Source organism: Macaca mulatta, chromosome 7, assembly GCF_049350105.2.
Source record: "Macaca mulatta isolate MMU2019108-1 chromosome 7, T2T-MMU8v2.0, whole genome shotgun sequence".
NCBI lineage: Eukaryota > Metazoa > Chordata > Mammalia > Primates > Cercopithecidae > Macaca > Macaca mulatta.
In genome coordinates this window covers 81540324-81566572 of record NC_133412.1, presented here as the reverse complement: position 1 = coordinate 81566572, position 26249 = coordinate 81540324, and the positions used below count along the sequence as shown (strand labels likewise).

Sequence of the window (26249 nt, the reverse complement as noted above, 5' to 3'; positions counted from 1 at the left end):
CTGAACTGGAAGCTAGAACTAAAAAGAAGGTAAACAAACAGAATATGTAAAAGTTTTAGAGAGACATAGAAGATAGAATGAAAATTTTCAACATTTATCTAGAATGAGTAACAGAAAACAATAGCAGATAGAATAAGAGTAACACAAGTTCTTTGGAAGACAATGACTTGGAATTTGATTTAAAAAAGATATTCTAGAATTGAAAAATATGAAACATATGAATGCTCAGTTTGATAAAGCATACTGATGACAAAGCAAGATATCCAAGCAGGATAAAGAAAAAAAAATATTTATCTAGACACATAATAGTAAAACTGCAGCACCTCAAGATGAAGATAACATCTTTTAAAAAAAAAAACAATGAGAAAAAAATAGTTCCATGCAAAAGACCTACAATTAATATGGCAGCAGACCTCTCATCAGCAACAATAAAAACCAGAAGACAATGAAATAATTTTTAAATTCTGAGAGTAAAAGAAAATCAATCTTCTATATTAGACTAAACATTTTCTACTCAAAAATCCATACATATATACGTGCTCTTTTAATACTTGAGGTGAAATAATAACAAATAATAATTTTCAGACACTACTGACAGAACTCTAACTCAAGGACATAGTTGGGTCAGAAAGGATTAAACCGAAAAGTTAGGAGTGATATGCAGAAAATAGTAATAACCAAAAAAAGAAAAGAAAAAGCTAAGTATGTAAGTAAATCTAAATAGTATGGGCAAATACTACTGCTACTGTTAATAATAAAAGTGACTCATTTGGATATGAATTAATAAAACTTAAGTTTTATTAATTTTAGTGAAAATTTTCATTAATTAATTTCTATTATTTTTATTAATTAAGTTTATTTTAAAATATAAGAAAGATCACCAAGCTTTAAGTCAACAGATCTTGGTTCTAGTTGCTAGTATTACCGGCTATGTGACTTTGAATACATTGTTTCCATTTGTAAAATGATATTCAGATAAGATGAACATTAACTTTTCTTTGAAAATCTAAAATTCATATTTTATTTATATCATATATTACTGTGCTGCTTGCTGGTCATGTTTTCCCACAAGAAAAGAATACAAGAACCCATGTAATAATTATAGTAGAAACAAAGAAATATGTTTCTTTGGCTCAAATTCCTAGCTATTGAGCTACATGCATATTTGTTGCTTTCCAAAGAACATGTGTAACTGGGGCAAAATCCCCTTGAAATCCTCAAACTGATTCACAGGATTTATACCAACGGTATGACAGGGAACACTCACTTTTGATGTTGTTCCTGTTGAACATTTAATGAGAACTTGCAGCGTGCTGATTCACCACCAAAACCAATCTGCCCTCCAGTCATTTTACATGTTACATAAAACAGTGCTGCAGTGAAACTCTCCTGGGGCTTTACAGGAGCCAGAGATGCTTCCTACCATTACTAGGAAATTTTCATAAGGGAAAAAGATGTTGGAAAAAAGTAACCTATTCATTCTGTATTTATAGAGGGAAAAGAATATGAAATCTATTTTTCCCAAGAAGACAGAACAGAATGATTCTGTCTATCCTAGAATGATCCTGGAATCAGATAGGAACAACTTCTGCTCTGAAGGAGCAGTTTGCAGTCTGAGGTCTGAGAATTATATTACGGATGAGCCCTTTCTTCAAATGCTCCTTTAACTTCTGTTAAGTTTCTTCAAGTTGGGAAACTATTTCTCTGGTCCTAATCTGCTTAAGAACTCCTTGAGTTATTGTTCTCATACTAAGTAAGAATGGTGTCAAAATCCCTTATATTCTTGTATAGAAATTGCTGCAAACCCTGCTTCTATTCCATTATTCCACTGTTTAAAGGGGCACTTGATGGTCTATGTGCTGGCTATATGCACAGACATTCCTCTGTCAACCCTTCTCTCTGCAGATGTCAACAACTGATAATTATCCCAATATACTCATACCTGAGTGCATGTGGTTCCATCTGCCTGGAATTTACTTCCTCCCTTCTTCAAAAGGCAGCTCCTCTTTATTCTTAAAGATGCTGCTTCTTTCAAGAAACTGCCCCCTAACCTCTCTTAATCACACACACTCAGATTCTTGCTCCTTTGTGCTCTCCTCAACCGAGCATTATGCCTATATGGTAGACATCTCTAATAATCACCACCTTATTGAAATCCCCTCTCCTTCCCAGCACATTAAAGAGTGTATTTTTCCATTAGTTTGAAGTTAGGCAGGCTATATGACTTACTTTGGCCAGTGATATATGAGTGGAAATAATTAGCATCACTTGCAGGCTACAGAATTTAAGAAATGTAGGTGATTTTCCACCCTTCTTTCCCTGCCTCTCACATCAACCGAGGACACATGTTCCCTGAAGCTTCAGCACAGTGGAAGTTCCAGTGTCTTGGTTTGCCAAGGTGCCACATGAAGAACAGTTGTCATGGAAAAATGCCTAGACCCACAGAGCTCTGATTATGTGTGAGCAAGAAATAAGCTTTCCTTTGGTTAGCCAATAAAACACTGGGGCTGTTTATTGCAGCATATTCCAACCTTCCTGATTAATATAGTATCTCTGTAATAGAATTTACAGCATGTATCTATTTTCTTACCTCTCTTCTTGGGGCCGTGAGCTTAGACATTCATTTATGTATTCCCTGCACCCAAGATAGTGACTAACTTATAGTAGGTGCTTAACAAATTTCTTGAATAGCGTGACAGTAGGAAGGGTAGCAAGAAGACTTACTGGATTTCTTATTATTTGGCATCTCATCACTTTGTGCAGCTATAGTGTCAGGCCTGGTTAGCAGACAGACAACCATGTAGCAAAGAGTAGACTGTTTCCCTTAAATTAGGCCAAAAATGTCAAGCACTGCCAGTTGAGTTGCACAATTTTGTGCATGATCCAATTTTACCTTTGAGCCTCCTTTCACCTGTAATTGACTGCAGAGACAAAAATCATCACAAACTTTGAAATTGTGCACAATAATCTTTGAAAAAGAAAACCAGTCACAATTCGTTTGTGCGTTGACTACCAAGGAAGTCAAAACCAGGGAGTACAAGCCTTCCAACATCTTTTCTTCCAAAACTGTCTCAGTGATTTTAGGTTGTTTGCAATTCCACATAAATTTCAGAATTGACTTATCAATTACACAAGAAAGAAAAAGCCTATTGGTATTCTGAATGGGATTGTGCCAAATCTATAAACAAATTAGAAGAAAATAATATCTTAATATTGATTCTTCTAATTTATGAATGTGGTTTGCCTGTTTTATGTCTTCTTTAATTCCTTAATGTTTTATAATTTTTTATGTAGAAGTCTTATAGAAATTTTATTTTCTGACTGAAAATTATCTGTAATAATTTTCTTTTTATCTTATTTAAATGAAAATGCACAATTTATTTCATCTCCCAATTTTTTGTTGCTAAAACATGAACATATATTTTATTTTGTATATTGAAATTGTATCCCATGACCTGCTAAAAACACTTATTTCTGTAACTTTTAAAAATATTCCTTAGATTTTCTAAACACATGATTATGTCATTTACAAATAAATACAGTTTTGCTTTTCTTCCTTTCCATTCTTTATGCCTTTTATTTCTTTTTCTTTCCTTATGATACTAGCTAGGACTTTCAGAAAAATGTTAAATAGAAGTGATAAAGGTGGACATCCTTGCTTTCTTTCGGGTCTTTGAGGAAAGGCATACCATATCTCACCACTAAGTATGATGCTAACCATAGGTGTTTAGCAAATGCTTTTCACCAGATTAAGGAAGTACTCTTTATTCCTAATTTCTGGAGAGTTACTATCATGAAAAATATTGAATTTTCTCAAATGCCTTCTCTGAATCTATTGAAATGATTGGATTTTTTTATTTGTTAGGTAAATATGGTGTATTTACTTGTTTTTAAATTTTAAAAATTTTGCATTCCTGAGACATACTTCCCTCTTTAATATGATGTTTTATTCTGGCTGTATTCTAAATGATTTGATTTGCTTATATTTTCTTAAGGATTTTTGTGCATATGTCCATAGGAGATATTGACCTACAATATTCTTTCTTGTCCTTGTCTGATTTGGGTATCAGGGTTGTGCTGACTTCATCAAATGAGGTGGGAAGTTTTCTAGTTCTTTTGTTGATGTTTTATTTAAAATTTATGAAGTTCACTATTATTTCTTTCTTAAATGTTGCTACATTGCATCAACAAACTTGAATTTTTCTTTGGAAGAAGGTTTTTGATCAAAAATTCAATTTCTGCAGTAGTTATGGGTTTTTCATACTTTTTATTAACTCTTGTATCAGTTTTTATAATTTTAGTTTTTCAACAAATTTGTCAACTTCACCTGAGTTTAATTTATGGGCATAAATTCACTCATAATGTACTCTTGTTATTCTCTTAATGTCCATAGAATCTGTAGTAATATCCTCGCCTTTATTCTTGATACTGGTATTTTTAATTTTCTTTATTTTTCCTGGGGTCTTATCAATTGTATTAATCTTTTCAAAGAGCTAACTTGTGTCTTTGTTAGGTTTTTCTGTTGTTTGCTTTATATTTTATTTATTTCTGTGAATCTTATTTTTTATTTCCTCCTACAGAGGCAGGAGAATATGGTCTGGAGGCAGGGAACCTAAGGCCATTCGTGCTGACTTTCTAGAACTAAATCAAAAGGAAAAACACCAACTTTCCACACCTAAGTAACAAAAGGACCAGAGTCTAGTCCCTCCTGCTGCCGCCTGTTTTTCTGCATGGCAGATGGAAAATTGAAAGTGTCTCTGATTGATTGCTTTCTACAACCAATCAGATTGATTGCCAGGCACTACTTCATTTGCATAGGGTGTATACCAAGTAAACAATGGGAAACATCAAGCGGGTATTTAAGCCCCAGAAAATTCCGTAACCCAGCTCTTGAGCCCCTATACTCTGCCTGTTCCTAGTTTGTGGAATGTACTTTCATTTTCAATAAATTTCTGCTTTTGTTGCTTCATTCTTTCCTTGCTTTGTGTATTTTTTCTAATTCTTTGTTCAAGATGCCAAGAACCTGGACACCCTCCACCAGCAACACTACTTTTTCTGGGTTTGATTTGCTCATCTCTTTGAACTTCTCCAAATGGGAATTCAGATCACTGAACTTAAAACTTTCTCATTTTCTAACATAAGCATTGAAAGCTATAAACTTCCTTCTGGGTATTGCCTTACTCACATCCCACAGTTCACATATTTTATTTTTATTTTCATTTTCACTCAGTTCAAAATTATTTCTAACATTCCTTCTTCTTTAACCTATACATGATTTAGAAGTAGGTGTTGCTTAATTTCCAAATATTGGACTTTCTCAGATATGTTACTGTGATTGATTTCTAAGTAATCTTCCTTTTGATGAAAGAACATATTCTGTATGATTTCAATGTTTTTAATCTTACTCAGACATTTAATTTTCAGCACATAATCTATTTGGGTATCTGTTCCAAGTGGTGTAGTCTTATTTTGATGGATAATTGTTCTATAAATGACAATCTGTTTGTGGATGATAGCATTGTTCAAATAGTCTACATCCTTACTGATTATTTCTTTACTTTTTCCACTAATTACTAAGAGTTGTGTTAAAAATCGCCAATTATGATTTCAGAGGTGTCTATTTTTTCCTTTGAGTTCTGTCAGTTTGAGCTCTCATGTTTTGAAATTTGATGGTTGTCTGAATACATATTTGTAATTGCTATACTTCTTTGATGAATTAACCTTTTCTTCATTGTCCCTCTATACTTTTGGTAATACACCTTGTATATATGTCTACTTTTTCTGATATCAATATAGCCTTCTTATGATTACTATTTGCATAGTATATCTTTTTTCAATCCATTTACTTTCAGGATTAAAATACAACTCTTTTAGTAGTTTACAACTAAAATGCAGCATGTAGTTGGATCTTTCTTTTTTAACCAGTTTGACAATCTGTGCCTTTTAATTGGAATGCATAGCCCATTTATATTTATGGTAATTATCAATATATTTGGCTTAAAATTCTTTTTTGCTATTTCTTTTCTTCTCATTTCTTCTTGTTTTTCTTTTTTCTTTTTTTTAAGACAGGATCTCACTCTGTCCCCCAGGCCAGAGTGCAGTGGCACAGTCACAGCTCACTGCAGCCTCGACCTCCCCAGGCTCAAGTGATCCTCCTGCCTGAGCCTCCCAAGTAGCTGGAACTAGAGGCATGCACCACCACAGCTGGCTAATTTTTGTATTTTTGTGTAGAGATAGGGTCTTGCTATGTTGCCCAGGCTGGTCTTAAACTCCTGGGCTGAAACGATCTGCCCATTTCAGACCCACAAAGTGCTGTGATTACAGGCATTACACCCAGCCTTCTTTTCTTATTGGTTTGTTTCTCCTTTTCTGTCTTCTTTGGGTGAAATGGATTTTTTTTTAGGATTTTAATTCCTCTGACACTTTTTTTTTGAGCTATACCTTTCTTGGTATTTTTTACCGATTACTTTGGTTTTACAATATATATCATTGATTTATCGCAGACTGTGTAGAGTTAATATTGTGCTCCCTTATATAAAGGTAAGACACCTGCAAGAGTGTAGTTCTGTTTGCACCCCTCACACCACGTACTGTTGTCATATATTTTATATCCACATATAAAATGATGTAAATTTTGCATTAAACTACTATTGCATTTTAAAGAATTAAACGGAGGAACAAAAAACACTTATTTATGTCTACTTACTTATTTACCATTTTCTGTACCCTTTATTTCCTGCCGTAGGTCTAAGTTGCTATCTAGTGTTAATTCCTTCAGCATAAATAACCTCTGCATTAGTTTTAACAAACTATCAGGTGATGGGTGCACCAAAATCTCACAAATCACCACTAAAGAACTTACTTATGTAACCAAACACCACCTGTAACCAAAAACCAGTAGCTTAAAGCAACACAAATTTATTGCCTTATAGTTCCATAAGACAGAAGTCTGAAATGAGTCTCACTGGGCTAAAATGAATATGTCAGCCAGGCTGTGTTTCTATCTGGAGGCTCTGGGGAAGAAGTCCTTAACCCTTAGGCCATGGACTGGTACTGGTTCATGGCCTGTTAGGAACTGGGCCACACAGCAGGAGGTGAGTGGCAGGAAAGTGAATGAAGTTTCATCTGTATTCATGGCCACTAACCATCACTATTGCTCCCATTATGGCCTGACCTCTGCCTCCTGTCAGATCAGTAGTGGCATTCGTTTCTCATAGGTGCCCAAACCCTATCGTGAGTGTGCATGTGAAATATCTAGGTTGCACACTCCTTATGAGAATCTAATGCCTGATGATCTGTCACTGCCTCCCATCACCCCCAGATCAGACTGTCTAGTTGCAGGAAAACAAGCTCAGGACTTCTACTGATTCTACATTATGGTGAGTTATATAATTATTTCATTATGTAGTACAATGTAATAATAACAGAAATAAAGTGCACAATAAATGTAATGTGCTTGAATTATCCTAAAATCTTCTCCTACCCTGACCCTGATCCAGGAAAAATTGTCTTACACGAAACAGTCCCTGGTGCCAAAAAGATTAGCCACCACTGCTCTAGAAGACAAGCTTATTTAGTAAAGGTTTTATTTTAGATATTATACTTTTCAGTTCTAGAAACTAAATGGGTTCTTTTCTATAGTGCTAGCTTTTCTGCTGAAATTCCCAATCTGTTCAGTTATTATGATAGTCTTATCTTTTAAGTACCTAAATATTTTTATAACTTCAGAATCTTTGGCTGGGTGTGGTGGCTCATGCCTGTAATCCCAGCACTTTGGGAGGCCGAGGCGGGTAGATCACCTGAGGTTGGGAGTTCAAGACCAGCCTGACCAACATGGTGAAACCCCAAATCTACTAAAAATACAAAATTAGCCAGGCGTGGTGGTGCATTCCTGTAATCCCAGCTACTTAGGACACTGAGGCAGGAGAATCGCTTGAACCCAGGAAGCAGAGTTTGTGGTGAGCTGAGATCACGCCATTGCACTCCAGCCTGGGCAACTAGAGTGCAACTCCACCCCCCAAAAAAAGAATTTTTTTTAAAATTAATTCTGATATATTGGTCATCTTAATTTCTGTTCCTATTGACTGCTTTGTCTTTTGATTATGAGTTATAATTTTCAGCTTTTTTTGCATGTGTAGTTTTTCTAATTATTTTTGTTGTATATTGGTTATTGTGAAAGATATGTTTATCTAACCATCAGTTTACTGGATGAAAACCTTGAACTTCTGGAGGCTTGGTATTATATTTTGCTATGGTGCTTCTCTTTGGAATTTTTTCTTAGTTATAGAAAGAATCTTTAGTCCTGATAAACCTGATAAATAGCATTTACCCTTTCTTTCTTTTCTTTTTTTTTTTTTTTTTTTTTTGAGATGTACTCTTGCTCTGTAGCCCAGGCTGGAATGCAATGGTATGATCTTAGCTCACTGTAACCTCTGCCTCCAGAGTTCAAGCAATTCTCCTGCCTGAGCCTCCTAAGTAGCTAGGATTACAAGCGTTTGCCACCATGCTCAGCTAATTTTTAGATTTTTAGTATAGGCAAGATTTCACCATGTCGGCCAGACTGGTCTCGAACTCCTGACCTCAAGTGATCCCCCTGCCTTGGCCTCTCAAAGTGCTGGGATTACAGGCATAAGCCACTGCACCTGGTCAGCATTCACAATTTTTGTTTGCTTGTTTTGAGATGGACTTTCCCTCTGTCACCCAGGCTGGAATGCAGTGGCACAATCTCAGCTCACTGTAGCCTCCGCCTCCTGGGTTCAAGCGATTCTCCTATCTCAACCACCTGAGTAGCTGGGATTATAGGCATATACCACAAAGCCTGGCTAATTTTCATATTTTTAGTAGAGATGGGGTTTCACCACATTGGCCAGGCTGGTCTCTGACCTCAAGTGATCCACCAGTCTCAGACTCTCAAAGTGCTGGGATTATAGGCGTGAGTCACTACGCCCGGCCAGCATTCACTCTTAAGGCATTCCCTTCTGAGGTTTCAATGGAAAGCCTAAGGTGTTTACCAAGCCTCTATACTTCAATAGATTCAAACTTCAAACTATTTCCCCTGTAATGAGTTGCAGTGTTCTGCTTTTTCACACTTCTAGCTTTTGCTTTCTTTTCTGCTATTTGAAGCCTCTCCCATACATGTATAGTCACAGATTTGAAGGAAGCTCATATACATATTTAAAGACTCTCCCATCCATAGGTTTCTCCTTTTCAGGACTTTTTCCTTTTCATTTATAGCTGTTCTGGCATCCCTAAATTCTATTCTCTGAAACAGTAAGCTGATAATACCACCACTTTCTTCTTGAATTCTCTCTGTCCCATGCCATGGGGACTGGTGAATACCTTTAAGAACAAAACTGCATCAATAAAGACTTCATCTAGTTTTGTTCCCTTTTCCAAGCATCTAATCAAGCTCATGCCTCTTTTTGGATACTCTACAGTACCTTCAAATAGTTGGAACTTTTTCTTTTATATTTTATCCAGAGTTTATCATAGATATTCAGGAAAGGGAATTTTCCTAGACAGGCTACTCTGCCATTGCTGAAACTGAAATTCCTCCAATATTCTTTTAATAAGATATTTTCTTTTTTTTTTTTTTTTTTTTTTTGGAGACGGAGTCTCGCTCTGTCGCCCAGGCTGGAGTGCAGTGGCCGGATCTCAGCTCACTGCAAGCTCCGCCTCCCGGGTCTACGCCATTCTCCTGCCTCAGCCTCCCGAGTAGCTGGGACTACAGGCGCCCGCCACCTCGCCCGGCTAGTTTTTTGTATTTTTTAGTAGAGACGGGGTTTCACTGTGTTAGCCAGGATGGTCTCGATCTCCTGACCTCGTGATCCGCCCGTCTCGGCCTCCCAAAGGGCTGGGATTACAGGCTTGAGCCACCGCGCCCGGCCTAATAAGATATTTTCTACTTAAAATCATCTGGGGTTGGTTTAGTTAGAAATTTTGCAACTAAAATCTGTGGCCAGATCTAGTACTGATGCAGGACTGATGTTTAAGGTTGATGTAAAAGTTACATATTTATAAACAAGTGTTTATTTCTTTAAAATGTAATTCCAATAAGTATTATCTTTTGGAATCACTGTTTAGCTATAGCTTTTAAATGCCCTTTTTTTTTTTTTTTTTTTTTTTGAGATGGAGTCTCTCTCTGTTGCCAGGCTGGAGTGTAGAGGTGTGATCTCGACTCACTGCAACCTCTGCTTCCCAGGTTCAAGCGATTCTCCTGCCTCAGTGCCCTGAATAGCTGGGATTACAGGCTTGCACCACCATGCCTGGTTAATTTTTGTATTTTTAGTAGAGACAGGGTTTCACCATGTTGGCCAGGCTGGTCTTGAACTCCCGACCTCAGGTGATCCGCTCACCTCAGCCTCCCAAAGTGCTGGGATTACAGGCATGAATCACCGTGCCCTGCCACTTATTTTAAATATTTATAAAAATGCATGAATAAATGTACTTTCATGGCAGCTTATCCTTTTTTTGTGCCAGAATTGTCCAACAGAGTTTAAAATAATGACAGAAACACTACTTTTCTGATGAGGTTTACATCAGTTAGGACTCTTGGTGACAAGTTATAGAAAAATCAGCTTAGACTCACACTGACCAAAAAAAAAAAAACTCTTGTCTCTTGGGATTCATGGTACAATTGAAGAATTAAATTGTCGTCAGCAGAGATGAATTTGAGCCTCAAAACAATTGAAGCCAGGTCAGTCAAGAGTCCAAGGACTCTGCCACATTGGTCCACCTACTTCTTTCCAGCCATTGCCATTATTCACTCGCCACCTGAGGAAACTTGGCTACCAGTAGCTGCTGATTGAGGAGAGACAGATTCTCTTCTTTGACACAATACAAAAATTCTGTAGATAGATTCTGATTACTTCATTGGGGTTATCCCTGCGTCAGTCACTACAGAACGAAAAGGACAAGGTTGAGAAAAACCATCTCAAACAGATGTAAAAAGGAGATCGGGGGCCTTCCCAAGAGAGGGAGAAGGCAGGATAAATCCCTTAAATTTCTCCTTCAGGACTCATTTCTAAAGGTTTACTAAATGCAGGAAGAAATAATTTGAGGTTTAGAAAATACACTTTGAAAAGTAGGTAAGTTTTCTATCAAAATAAAACACAATACTTTTTGAGTGCTTAATATGTGCCCACACCGTTTCATCTATGCCTAAGTATTTATTTGTTATGTGAAACCTGCCTGGGAAAATCTGAAGTAGCTTAAGGAGCACAGGTTATGGCTACAACTGACCCAGGTCCCAGTCAGCTGAGCTGGGTAGGCACAATTATTAACAATTTGACTTTGAGCAAGCTAGATAATCTCTATCCTTACAAGCTTTTTACTTCTGTGTACCAAAAGTGACTTTGTAGGGTGTCTGTGGAGACTGAAGAAAATGAGATAAATAAAACAGTAGAGGTACATAATAATGTTAGCTATTTTAAGTCATTGAGAGTCAGAGCCTGTTTACTCATACAATATCAACAAATTTACTTTCTGAACTTTAGAAAATAAAATGCATTATTTGACTTATTTGTACTCTGGAGGAAATAACATACAATGAGAACAAAACAAAATGTCAATCTCCTTTTGGCTTTTTTTGCAATTACAAAACCAGGACAAATGCAAATTCCAATAAACACTCATGGAAGGTCTTTGATAGCAATTTAATTACATTATTTATTAAGCATTTAATAGTGGGGCTTCACATAATTCTCATTCTGCTCCTCTTTCCTCCTCTTCTCCTTTTCCTCCTACTTCTTCTCCTTCCTCTGCTACTCATCCCAACTAAAAGTCATCTGAAGGCAAATTAGACTTAGGATATTCACCAGAATGACTTGGGAAGGTTGCCATAGATACCTCTTCCCCAGACCTTTAAACAAGTTGATTACATTACATTACATCATTTACCCCAAGTTTAAGAGCAAAACTTAATTTATCTTGCTAGGTAGAAAATGTGTTTTTACTACATTCAAAGAAAGTAAGTTGAAAAAAAACGAGATAATATAAAAGCACAGAGACAAATTGTTTGTCCTGCCTGGAATGAACACTCAAGCTGTATTAAAAATGGAACCAGCATTTTTATATTGGGACATATTATTTTTCTAGGACATACAGTGTGAACAGTAGAGTGGAGGGCCAATGAATGAGGCTGTTCATTCAATCAAGGTCCATTGATCTTTAAATGATGAGATTTGGGAATCATAAATCTCACCAAGAAAATCAGGCCACCTCCCAAAATTGTGATTAGTATTATTAATGTATTCATTGCTCTTACGCATCTCCTTGTCTACATCTTTCTAATGCGGCACCCTTCACCAGCTGGTTTCTAACTGCATCTCCAGGTTTGCCTTAAACTGTGTCATTTAGACTCCCTACACTTCACCAAACATCCTCTCCAGGGCCTTCCCTGGTTCCTCCAAGTATTCCTGAATTGGCTAGGTTCTGCATCTTGCCAAAGCCCTTCATAACTGCACTGAACTTGTGCATTATAATGATATGTTTATCTGCCTATCTACTGCTAGGCAAGGAGAAACTTGAAAGCAAAGCCTTCATGTAACTGTTTTCTAAAGACAGTTGTATCATGATATAATTAACACATAAAAATCTGCACATATTTCAAGTTCACGATCTGGTAAATTTTGACTCACACACACACACACACAGACACGCACACATACACAAAACTATCACTAAAGTTAATATAATAAACAAATCCAGTACCCAAAAAAGTTTCCTCATGCCCCTTTGTCATTCCTCCCCCATCCCCACCTATTCCTACAATCCCCAATCCCTAAACAATCACCAATCTGCTATCACTATGTTGCATTATCTAGAATCTTATATGTATGGAATCATACAATATGTATGCTTTTTTTTTTGTCTGCCACTTTTTACTCACTCAGCAGAATAATTTTGGAATTCATTCATGTTGTTCTACGTGTCAATGGTGTATTCCCTTTGTAATGCTGAACAGTGTTCCACTGTAACGATACACCACAGTTTGCTTGTCTATTCACTGTTGATGCCACTGGGGTTGTTTCCAGTTTGTGGCTATTAAAAAATAAGCTGCTATGAACATTTCTGTACAAGCATTTGTATGGACATATGCTTTGATTTCTCTTGGGTAAATACCTATTCATGGGTCATATAGTAGCTATGTGTTTAACTTTTTAAAAAAACTTTAAAACTGTTTTTGACACTGTACATTTCCTCCAAGAGTATATGAGAGCTCCAGTTGCTCCTCATCCTCATTAACACTTGATAGAGTCCATTCTCTCAGATACCTGTTAGACATCCTGATGGGTATTCAGTGCTATCTAACTATTGTTTTAATTAACATTTCTGTAATAACTAAGGATGTTAAGCATTCTTGTGCATCTTTTGATGAGCATGTGTAAGCCTTTCTGTTGGAATTGCTTGGCCAGGAAGGATGTACTAGGTGAGCCTTAAAGATATTATCAAACAGTTTTTAATTTTTATTTATTTATTTATTTTTATTTTTGAGATGGAGTCTTGCTCTTTCACCCAGGCTGGAGTGCAGTGGCACGATCTCGGCTCACTGCAACCCCATTCTTCTGCCTCAGCCTCCTGAGTAGCTGGGACTACAGGTGCCCTCCACCACGCCTGGCTAATTTTTTTTTTTTTTTTTTTTTTTTTTTTTGTATTTTTAGTAGAGACGGGGTTTCCCCATGTTAGCCAGGCTGGTCTTGATCTCATGACCTTGTGATCCACCTGCCTCATCCTGCTCGTACCATATTAAACCCCCACTAGCAGTGTATGACAGTCCAAGTTGTTCTTCATCAACACTCGGAATTATATGCTTTTCTTATTTAGCCATTCTGGTACATACTGTATGATTCCATTCATATAAAATTCTAGAAAATGCAAGCTACAGGAGTATCACACTGAGGTTTTAATTTGCATTTCCTTGATAATTAATGAAAATAAGCTATTTTTCAAATGCTTGTCACTTAGCTATACATGATTGAAACGCCTGTTCAAGTCTATTGCTCATGTTTTTATTAGGTTGTCTGTCTTCTTATTTTTATTTGCAGGAGCTCTTAATATGTGAGATTTAATTCTTATGTCAGATATTTGAATTGCAAATATTTTCCCCATTCTGAATGGCTTCTTCATCCTCCTAATAGTGCCTTTTGATGAACAGAAGTATCTAATCTTGTTACAGTTAAGTTTCTCAAGTTTCTTTTTTTGTTTGTTTGTTTGTTTGTTTTTTATGGTTAGTGCTTTTTGAGTTCTGTTCAAGAAACTTACTCCCAGTTTATTAGGATTTTTTTTTCCTTCCAGAATATTTATTGTTTATCATTCACATTCAGATCTGCAACTCATCTGGAGCTGATTTGTGGCACTTTTTAATTATTTGTCATTTGCCATATTCCATCTTATTAAAAAACAGTATTTCTGATTGTTCCTTTTGTGTTAAGCCCTAGTATGGCTCAATATGGTGACTACTGATCCTGTCTTTATTCAAAATTTTGCTATTTTGTTCAGAGTGCATTTTTGCATTATTTTTTATTTTTAACACATTGTATCAAAATTATTTATCTTGATTGGTACGTTTATGGAGCCACAAATACTTGGTGCCCAAGGCAGGTCCCTCACTCACTTCACTCTAGTCCCTGCCATGCCTTAATACCTGAACTGAAGCACCTGGATCTTCCTACAATCAGGGCACTATCCACTTGCTTCAGAATAGCTATATGGATTGCTTCTAGAAGCCTCAGACTCTCATAAGACTAGAAATCTTATTCTCTTCCTAAGTCAGTAGAAATACTCTGGTAGCCTGAACTTGTTCACCATAATAATAATGAACTGCCTTGCAAAGATTCTGTATGCTCCCCATCCACCTTCTGCAGGGAAGAAACTGGCATCCCAAAGCGACTCACCCTTTGAAGGCCCATCCGGAGGATTTTCTAGTCCCTCTCTCTGGAAAGCAGAAAAGAAAAATAAAAGAATATATTAACTCTTCAGTGAGTCATCCTACAATGAACAGCATTAGATTGGACTAAATACCTCTGAGTGAGGCCACATGTGGTGGCTCACACGTGTAATCCCAGAACTTTGGGAGGCTGAGGTGGGTGGATCACCTCAGGTCAAAAGTTCAAGACCAGCCTGGCCAATATGGTGAAACTGCATATCCACTAAAAATACAAAAATTAGCTGGGTGTAGTGGCAGGTGTCTGCAATCCCAGCTACTCAGGAGGCTGACGCAGGAGAATTGCTTGAACCCAGGAGGCGGAGATTGCAGTGAGCCAAGATCTCGCTACTGCACTCTAGCCTGGGTGACAGAGTGAGACTCCATCTCAAAAAACAAACAAACAAACAAAAAAACCTCTGAGTGTCCAGTTCTCATCTGTATAGTGGCAGCATCAAGGAGTGCTCACAACTAAGGCAGTGACAAAAATGAAGATTGGAGCAGCCACTTTCAGAGAAGGGCCTTCACTGCTCAAGTCTACTGACAGTCCACACTACAATCAGTACCAATTATCTAAAAGAAGAAATTCAGGAGGCAAAGCAAGCCTAATATGCGTCACCCTTAGAACATACAGCAGATTAAATTCTTCCACTGTTGCAGCCTAGGAATTTAATTTGTGCCTGGAGCTAAGGCGCTGAAAGACAGTAAATATTTAAGTTGAGATGGACCTGCCTTCCTAACACAAAATCATACACTCAGAAAAAGAGGAGGATATAATACACATTTAATTTCTTATCTACCCTCTAGCATTTGGTCTCTTTAGCTCTCCACCTCAGCTTCACAATCAGCTTAGTACATACCTACTCATCGATTTGAATGGTGACCCAGGGCTATGGGATTTGCAGATAGCAAAACAGTGTTTTGGTCACTCTAATGCTAAGGATTATTTTTGCTGTGGCTTTTTCTTGCAGCAATTTCATTTCATTTCTGTCAGTACACCCTGATTAAACACAAACTCTCCCACGGCATGCCAGGTAATGGCCAGTACACAAAAGTAACCAATAGCTCCAGGTCAGTCCTTGCTTTCACTGGACCAGTTGCCCTTCCTCTCAAATCACCAATTCCAATCCTCTGATTCTGATGCTTGTACACACAGTTTCAAAGACCACACTTTCTTCTGCTTTTCAACAAAGACTGAATTTTCATTCCAGCCCTACCACTATTCGATTGAGTGTCCTTAGGAAAATCACTTTACTACCATCTATGCCAGCAGTTCTCAACACAGGCTGCTCATTAACATACTGTTGCCTGAGCCTCAGCCCCAGCCTCAGAAGTTCTAGTTCAATTGGCCCATGGTTAGGATATCATACCTAGGTGATTATAATGGGCAGTCAGAGTTAAGAACCACAAAACCTGTAGTTCCTAATCACCTGAGAGGTGGTTAAAATGCACATTTCTAGCTCACCCTCATTCCCCACTCCGTGAGTCTGATTTAGGATACTCAATTAGAGACCAAGCATTTTCCATTTTAATGAAGCTGAAACTGGTGGTCCAGGTAACAGTCTTTGAGTAATACTGATTTTATAAAAGAGGCGGCTGTATGATATGATCTTTTGGGTCCATCTCAGGGCTAATGTTTGATCATTTGGAGTTGCTGCCCTTCAGAAGGAGTGGATAATCCCAATGCTTTGTACCTGTTTAGTCTTAAGAAAGATAGGTTTTCTTTATCTGAAGATAAAAGACATGTCTGTTTTTTGTTTTTTTGTTGTTTCGTGTTTTTTTGTTGTTGTTGTTGTCGTTGCTGACTGTCTTCTGTAAAGTTCCTTATATCGGTTTGAACCTCGAGAGTGTGCCAACAGACAACACAAGGCGGTGTGGAGCAACACGTTGTTTTAATGAGAGCCTGGGTGCAGGCAGGCTGAGGCCTAAAATGGCATCAGTCCCAAGCGAGGAGGGGCAAAGGTTTTATAGTCTCGTGTAAACAGGAAGTATCCTAGTTTGATGTAAACAGGAAGTGTCCTAGTCTGATGTAGTTGTACCCGGATGGCCTCTTTCTAAATCTTCAGGGTTATGTGTCTTCCGGCCAGACTAGGTGTCTTCTGGCTGGCTCTCTTCCTGCTTCTGCTGTCTTGCTGTCAGCATGCTGCTGGCGCAAGTAGCCTTGTTCCTTGGGACTGGGCCTGAGAAGGGAGGAGTTACTCATCTCCTTAAGCTTTCAGGTCCCAGGGAGAATCTTATACCTTCCTCTCCCCAAAACTGGAAGCACTTGATGTCCGTGGATGAGCTCAACCTCTCCTCCTGTTCCCACACCCTCTTCCACTCTAGAGGTTTTGGAACCAGTACTATAGGCAATAGGATTTAAGAAGCACTGAACACCATGGGACTTAGCACCAAGCTGCTTCCTTTGTTCACTCCCATCCTGGACTAACATTGCTGTCCCAGTTACTGGACTTTCATCCTGACCACTCAAGATCAAGTCCTCCCACCTTGGACCTTAATTATGTCATTGGACCCTGACATTGCTGCCTATGCCTGGTTTATTTGAATCATTGTCTTCCAAACAGCTGAGATCCAGGCCATCTTGCCACCTTCCACAGTAGTGTGTCATGCCATCTAGAGACTCCTTCTCCCAGAGTTGACCCGGTGCTTCATATCCCTGATTTCCACCACATGCTTGTTTCCCTTGCTAGGGCCTCTCTGATACTAAATGGGTGCCTAGATTACCTCCTATTATGGTCATCCTTGTTGGCTCCTGGGTCCACATATTGCCCAGTAAATCTGACTTCTTTCTGCCACCCACTCACTGCTGGTGTTAGTTCCAGGTCCCTATGGTCCCCAGTTCACCATATTGCTGGACTTCGATGAACATTTGCTACTTATCTAGCACTGTGCTAACAAAATTGCTTTCACTATCTCATTTGTACTCATAAAACCCAAATGAGCTACATATTAATTTAATCCTCATTTTACAAATGAGGAAACTGGGAGCGCTTAAAGTTGTTAAGATTACACAGACTGAAAACTAAACTCTCAGTACACTGCAAACATAATGAGACAAAAATAAGCACACTGGCACCTTCCAGCTGCTGAAACCAAGTCTGGCTTTGTGATATCGTGAGGTTAGGAGTTCACTTTTAGAATTCTGGCTTTTTAGAATCTTTCTCCCCACCCCATAGATAGCTGAAAGCATGAGCCTTCAAGATCTGGCTTCGTCACAACCCACCTCACCAATACCTGCTTGGAGAAAGGGCTCATTTAATAATTTTCAATATATTGAAGTCAATATGTTTGTTTTTCCACAAAGAATATTCACTCCAAGCCTAAAATCATAATGCAAAAAATATATATTTCTTATTTAAAGAATTTCAGCAAATAGATATCCTGCAAGACCACAGGAAACCTTCAGATTTTATTATATAGGTGGCCAGCCCAATATGTGTGGTGAGATCTTGGCAAAGCCCAGGCAGGACAGAGCTTAGAGAAAAACAGTTCAGGGGGGTTGGTGTGATACTCAACAATTTTAATGATTGTATATAGTTACCTATTGCTACCAAAACAAATTACCACAAACACTAAAGTCAAGATATCAGCAGGGCTGATTCCTCTAGGCTCTGGGAAAGAACCATCCCTTTGCGTTTCCTAGATTCTAGAGGCTGCCCACGTTCCTTCACTCATGGCTGCATCACTCCAACCTCTACTTCTATCCTCACATCTCCCCTAACTCTCCTGCCTCCCTGTTTCCCTATAAGGACACTGTGATTACAGTGGGTCCACCCAGATAATCCAGGATAATCTCTCCATCTCAGGATCTTTAATTTAGCCACATCTGCAAAGTCATTTTTTGCCATTTAAAGTTGCATATTCACAAAGAATTGAACATCTTGGTGGTGGGGGGACATTGTTTTGCCTACAACAGACTTAATGACTCAAATATAGGGGACAATCAAGGACAGAGGGGAAGAATGGAAAGTATTAGGACACTTCTGTTAATTTATATGACAATGACCGAAAGTCAACTGAAATTGGCTTACTTAGGCCAGAGAGGAGAATTTGGGGTCACCCATAAGCAAGCCTACAAAAGGGAAGGGTGGGAACACAGGCTCCAGGATAACTGAATATGGGCCTCCAATACTAACAACTCCCTGTTTCTTTTTTTTGGTCTGTCTTTTCTGCATCTTATTGCCAGCTGCTCCTCAGTGCTGAACTATTAACGAAAGTAGATCTAAGTGTGCACCCTTCAGCTTCATGACCAGGGAAACATAGTGTCCTTCCTCTAGCTCCAGCAAGAAAAAATTTCAGCAGGTTCCATGATTGGCCAGAATTGTATCCTAAACCCATCACTAAGCCAACCAACAAAGTTGATTGAACATTGGGATTGATCTACGCAGGTCATTTGATGCCCCACAAGCACTGTGATTTACAGCCTTCACCAGAACCACCATGGTAGACATAAGAAACAGTTCCTCAAGTGAAAAAAGGACTTGGAAAATGATAAATGCCCACTAAGAGGATGGCAGGTGTTATCCAAACTTTTGCAGCATTAAGTCCTCTCAAACTGAGAACGGAATAAAAACTAGCAAGAAAAATGAATTATTAGTCTGGAAAACATTGTGAGACTCTGTCTCTACAAAAAATATTAAAAATTAGCCAGCACAGTGATGTACGCTTGTATAGTCCCAGCTACTCAGGAGGCTAAGGTGGGAGGATCACTTTACCCAGGACTTTGATGCTCCATCAAGCTATGATTGTGGCACTGCACTCTAGCCTGGGTGACAGTAAGATTCTGTCTCTAAAAAGAAAGAAAAGAAAAATGAGTGAGCTGAAACTTCTGAGAATTTTTGCCATTGATAAAAGTTAAGCATGGCGCTACTGTCTTAGTTAAATCATTTGTATCCTGAGGAAACCAAAAAATTACTGCACAATCTTTCCCACCAGGCTGTAACCTTCATCCGGAGACTGTTTTCCTGATAGTTACTCTACTCAGACTGAGAGGTAGCAAACAACCTAGTGAATTATTTAAATCAAAACTCCATCCCTTCTCTGGATCTACCACTTATAAAATGAGGGCACTGGATTGAATGAACTTGGCAGCTCCTCTCTGCTCATAAAGAACATGATGCTGTGATTTCCTAACTATCCAGATAGGCTCTGTGTTTTAGGTGCACGTTTTTAGGTCTTTCTGAGGGTGATGGCAGTGGTGGTCGTGGTGGTGGTTTGGTTTTTTAAAATCAATCCCCGTTAAATGGCCTGATTTTTTCTTTCTTTCTTTCTTTCTTTTTTTTTTTTTTTTTTTTTTTTTTTTTGATACTCAGTCTTGCTCTGTCGCCCAGGCTAGAGTGCATTGGTGTGGCGTGATCTCGGCTCACTGCAACCTCTGTCTCCCAGGTTCAAGCAATTCTCTGCCTCAGCCTCCTGAGTAACTAGGATTATAGGTGCCTGCCACCACCCCCAGCTTTTTTTTTTTTTTTTTTGTATTTTTAGTAGAGATGGGGTTTCACCATCTTGGTCAGGCTGGTCTTGAACTCTTGACCTCGTGATTCACCCACCTCTGTCTCCCAAAGTGCTGGGATTACAGGCGTGAGCCACCACACCCGGCCCTGACTTTTATTTTTATGTGTCAGATGCCAGGAATTGCTGGTAGACTCTTTTCACCATCTAGTTGAGCAGGAAATGCTGTGGCCAGAGTGATTAAACCAAAGAGAATCTTGAAGGTGAATTCCCACTTTTTCCTTTCCAGTTAAGCAACTGAGGCCAATGTCATTGTATTGTCAATATTAGGCACACAACTCCCAATTAGACCTGTGAAGACATTCTCTCAAGTCAACAGTGTAAGCAGTCCTCACTGTTTCTGTTTTGCACCGGGTCTGTTTGGGCTGCCATGTGACCCACACCTTTATTATTTCCCATTCACCTGAACTTTTCAAGTGAAAGAAAACTAAATTACCTTAATTTTTAACCCAACCTTGCAAATTAGCCACTTGTCAGATGCCAACAATGGCACATGCCGATGCAAAGTTAAGCCTTGTGAAAAGGAATTATTTTTTCCCATCTTTAGCTTTCCCTTGAGACAAAATAGTAGCTCCTGGGTCCACATATTGCCCAGTAACTCTGACTTCTTTCTGCCACACACTCACTTCTGGTGTTAGTTCCAGGTCCCTATGGTCCCCTTTGGCACTATTAAATCCTAAAAGTCATCTGCCAGGAGGTTTGAGCTAGAAAGGAGAAGACATCTTTCTCCTAAACTCCTAAGGTAGTCCTGTATGGTTACCTTTTTACCTATTCATGTCCCAGTCCATCAACTGGCAAGGACCACATCATGTCTAGCTTTGTGTCATTTTGTTTTCCAAGCACACACCAAAGGGACAGGAAAGATATGTAAAAAGTAGGGTAGTAGGCACTTAAAAAAAAAATAGCATTTTTTTGCTTCTGCTTTTCTCTCATTTTGAAGAAACAAAACCTTCTCCCAAATAATTCAGGGGATCCTGAAGGACATTTTTCATGGCTCAGTCTCCACATACCCACCACGTTTCTCAAATCCTTATCTGCCTATTTGGCCCTGCAGATGAGCTTTCGTCTCCTGTATCTCTCTCTCTCTTTCATGTTTCTCTTTCTCTCCCTCTTCTTCCTCTCTCTCTTTAGTGTCTCTCTTTAGTGTCTTTCTCTCTCTCTCTCCTCTCTCTCTAGCTTTAGGCTTGCCTGGCTTCCTGATTAAGCCAATATGTCTCTCCTACATGTGTTTCAACAGTGTTATCCAAGTAAGTATAACAATTATTTTTCCACCCCTACGAAGGCCTTTCTTTGCTAAAAAAAAATGCCTCTGAAACTCTTATATAAATTCCAGTAAGCTCTGTTATTATTTACTTCATAGAATAGGAGGCACTGCATTGTATTCAAAATCACTCTTCCTCTCTGATTTTCCCAGTTTTCCTAAGAATAAATTTGTAACTCTTCCTTTGAGGCAATCTGTTTTCTAAGAATACCTAGTGTTCTACTTATCTGATCTTCAAGACATGCCCAGCTTGGTCTCAATCTCAGGGTGAACACAGCAAACATAGGCTGAGAAGTCAATATTCCCAGTACATGATTAGTTTCCAAAGTTCCGAGAATTTGCTTTCTCATAAAGAAAAAAAAAAATCTCCTACATATTGGCTTATAGTTGACATATATTAATCACCATTATATAAAGAGTGCCTTCTATGGTTCACACACATACTGAGCAAGAAATGGAGACATAGGGTTGAAAAAGACAATAAACCATGCCTTCACTCAACAAACTATAGTCCATTGGAAAGACAAAACAGACCTAGAAACCATTAGGTATAAGAGTGTAACAAGTGCTATATAAATTTATATTCTAGGCATAGTGGTAGCCACAAGTCTGCAGATCAACTCTGCTTGTGAGTGGAGAATTGGGGGAAAATGTGAAGTTTCAACTATAGTGTGAAGGACCATGGCTGGTCAGGAGGTGTGGGTGGGTAAGTGGTACAGGCAAAATCAAGAAGGCGAAGCTCAACAAAGCTTGCTCAGGGACAGGTAAATAGGTGTAGCTCAAGTACAGGGCACAAAAATTGTGGGGTAGCAGAAGATCAAGCTACAGGAGTAGACAGAAAGCATATTGTGGGGAGTCTTTTGTGCCATACTAAGGAGCTGAACTTCATCCTTTCTACAATGGAGAGCCAATGAAGGATTTTAAGAAGAGAGGAGTAGGTGTGGCAGGAGTAATCGATATTATTATTATCGATAATAACTTTGAATGTAAATGCACTAAACTTTCATTCTACTGGAACTTGAGAGGAGAAAAGGAAAAGTAAATGAACTAAGCTCTTTAATCAAAAGACATAGAGTGGCTGAATGGATTAAAAAAAAATAAAAATAATAAAAATTAAAAAAATAAAAACAAGACCCAGAAGTCAAGGAAACACATAGCCTGAAAACAGAGGATAGAAAAAGACATCCCACGCAAATGGAAACCAAAAAGAAGCACAAGCATCTATACTTACACTAGACAAAATAGATTTCAAGACAAAAACTGTAAGAAGAGACAAAGAAGGTCATTATATAATAATGTGGTCAATTCAGCAAAAGGATATAATAATTATAAATGTCTATGTGCCCAACACTGGAGCACCCAGATATATAAAGCAAATATTACTAGAGCTAAAGAAAGATATATACCCCAATACAATAACAGGTGGAGACTTCAACAACTCATTTTCAGCACTGGTTAGATCATCCAGACAGAAAATGAACCAAAAAAACATCAAACTTAATCTACACTATAGATCAGATCAAATGGACCTAATAGATATTTAGCAAACATTTTATCCAATGGCTTCAGAATATAAATTCTTCTTCTCAGCACATAGATTATTCTTGAGGATAGAAGATATGTTAGGCCACAAAATATGTTTTTTAAAAATAAAAAAATGAAATTATATCAAGTGTCTTCTTTAACCACAGTGGAATAAAACTAGAAATCAATAACAACAGGAATTTTGGAAACTATACAAACACATGGAAATTCATATGCTCCTGAATGAACACTGAGAACATGGAAATTAAGAAGGACATTTTAAAATTTTCTTGAAACAGACCATAATGGAAACAAAACATACCAGAGTCTACAGGGTATAGCACAAGCTGTATACTTTACTAAGAGGAAAGTTTATAGCTATAAGCACCTACATCAAAAAATTAGAAAATTTTCAAATATAAAACCTAACTATGCATCTTAAAGAACTAGAAAAGCAAGAGCAAATCAAGCCCAAAATTAGTACAAGAAGAGAGATTATAAATACAAAGCAGAAATAAACGAAATTGAAATGAAGAAAACCACACAAAAGATTAATGAAACAAAAAGTTGATTTTTTTGAAAAGAGAAACAAATCTGACAAACCTTTAACCATACTAAGAAAATAGAAGACCCAAATAAATAAAATGAGAGATTAAAAAGGAGACATTACAATCAATATGACAAAAATTCAAAGGATTTTTAGAGGCCTGTATGAGCAATTACATGCCAGTAAATTGGAGAACCTAGAAGAAATGAATAAATTCCCGGACACATATAACCTACCAAGATTGAACCATGAAGAAATCCAAAACCTGAACAGACTAATAACAAGTTATGAAATCAAAGCCATAATAAAAATTATCTCAGCGAAGAAAAGCCCAGGACCTGAAGGCTTCATTGCTGAATTTTACCAAACATTTAAAAAAGAACTAATACCACTCCTACTCATACTATTCTGAAAAATAGAGGAGGAGAGAATACTTCTAAATTCATTCTATGAGGCCAGTATGACCCTGATACCAAAAACAAAGACACATCAAAAAAAGAAAAGAACAGGCCAATATCCCAGTGAACATTGATGCAAAAATCATGAATGAAATACTAGCGAATCAAATTCAAAAACACATTAGAAAGATCATTCATCATGACCAAGTAGGATTTATCCCCGGGATGCAAGAATATTTCAACATATGCAAATCAATCAGTGTGATATAGCATATCAATAGAATGAAGGATAAAAAACTTATGATCATTTCAATTGATGCTGAAAAAGCATTTGATAAAATTCAACATCACTTCATGATAAAAACTCACAAAAACTGCATACAGAAGGAACATACCTCAACAGAATAAAAGTCAACATGACAGACCCACAGCCAGTATCATACTGAATGGGGGAAAAACTGAATGCCTTTTCTCTAAGATTTGGAACAAGACAAGGATGCTCACTGTCACTGTTGTTATTCAACATAGCACTGGAAGCCCTGGATACAGTAATTACACAAGAAAAAGAAATAAAAGGCATCCAAATAGGAAAGGAAGAAGTCAAATTATCCTTGTTTGCAGAAGATACAATCTTATATTTGGGAAAACCTAAAGACTCTATCAAATAACTATTAGATCTGACAAACAAATTCAGTAAAGTTGTAGGACACAAAATTAACACACTAAAAAATCAATACCATTTTTATATGCCAGCAGTAAATAATATGAAAAAGAAATCAAGAAAGTAATCTCAAGTAGCTATGAATAAAATTAAATAAAGTGAAAGATCTCTACCAGGAAAATTGTAAAATATTTATGAAGGAAATTGAAAAGAACACAAAAAATGGAAAAAAAAATTATATTCATGGATTAGAAGAATCAATATTGTTAAAATGTCTATACTACCCAAAGCAATCTACAGATTCAATGCAGTCCCTTTCAAAATACATTCTTAACATAAATAGAAAAAAAACTTAACATTTATATGGAACCACAAAAGACCCAGAATAACCAAAGCTATCCTGAGCAAAAAGAATACAACGAGGAGGCTGGGGGTGGTGGCTCATGCCTATAATCTCAGCACTTTGGGAGGTAGAGGTAGGAGGATCACTTGAGGTCAGGAGTTTCAGACCAGCCTGGACAACATGGTGAAACCCTGTCCCTACTAAAAATACAAAAAAAAAAAAAAATAAGCTGGGCATTGTGGCAGGTGCCTGTAATCCCACCTACTCAGGAGGCTGAGGCATGAGAATCACTTGAACCGGGAAGGTAGAGGTTGCAATGAGCCGAGATTGTGCCACTGTACTCTAGTCTGGTCGATAGAGCAAGACTCCATTAAAAAATAATAAAAAATGGCCGGGCGCGGTGGCTCAATCCTGTAATCCCAGCACTTTGGGAGGCCTAGACGGGCGGATCACGAGGTCAGGAGATCGAGACCATCCTGGCTAACACGGTGAAACCCCGTCTCTACTAAAAAATACAAAAAAAAAAAAAACTAGCCAGGCGAGGTGGTCGGCGCCTGTAGTCCCAGCTACAAGGGAGGCTGAGGCAGGAGAATGGCGTAAACCTGGGAGGCGGAGCTTGCAGTGAGCTGAGATCCGGCCACTGCACTCCAGCCCAGGCGACAGAGCAAGACTCCGTCTCAAAAAAAATAAATTAATTAATTAAAAATAATAATAATAATAATAATAATAAAAGAAAAGAAAGAAAGAAAAGAAAAAGAATACAATGAGGAATCACATTACCTGACTTCAAATTATACTACAGAGCTGTAGAAACCAAAATAGCATGGTACTGGCATAAAAACAGACACATAGACCAATGGAATAGAATAGAGAACCCAGAAAAATATACATACATTTACGGTGAACTCATTTTTGACAAAGGTACCAAGAACACATATTGGGAAAAGACAGTCTCTTCAATAAATGATGCTGGCGAAACTGGATCTCCATATGCAGAAGAATGAAGCTAGATCCCTATCTCTTGCCACATACAAAAATCAAATCAAAATGGATTAAAGACTTAAATCTAAGACCTCAATCTATG

General features: G+C 37.9%; 1 long non-coding RNA gene across 7 annotated transcripts in view; it reads right to left on the bottom strand.

The window, feature by feature from the left end:
* The window catches only part of LOC114679492 (uncharacterized), a 222443-nt gene that overhangs the window by 151171 nt on the left and 45023 nt on the right, over positions 1 to 26249 (bottom strand). For 6 of the 7 annotated variants that reach the window (XR_013396017.1, XR_013396016.1, XR_013396015.1 and 3 more), the window contains one exon: positions 14895 to 14934. The exons of the other annotated variant lie outside the window; for it this stretch is intronic. This is a non-coding gene — a long non-coding RNA (uncharacterized LOC114679492). The remainder of the gene's footprint in view (positions 1 to 14894; positions 14935 to 26249) is intronic. 7 annotated transcript variants of the gene reach the window in all.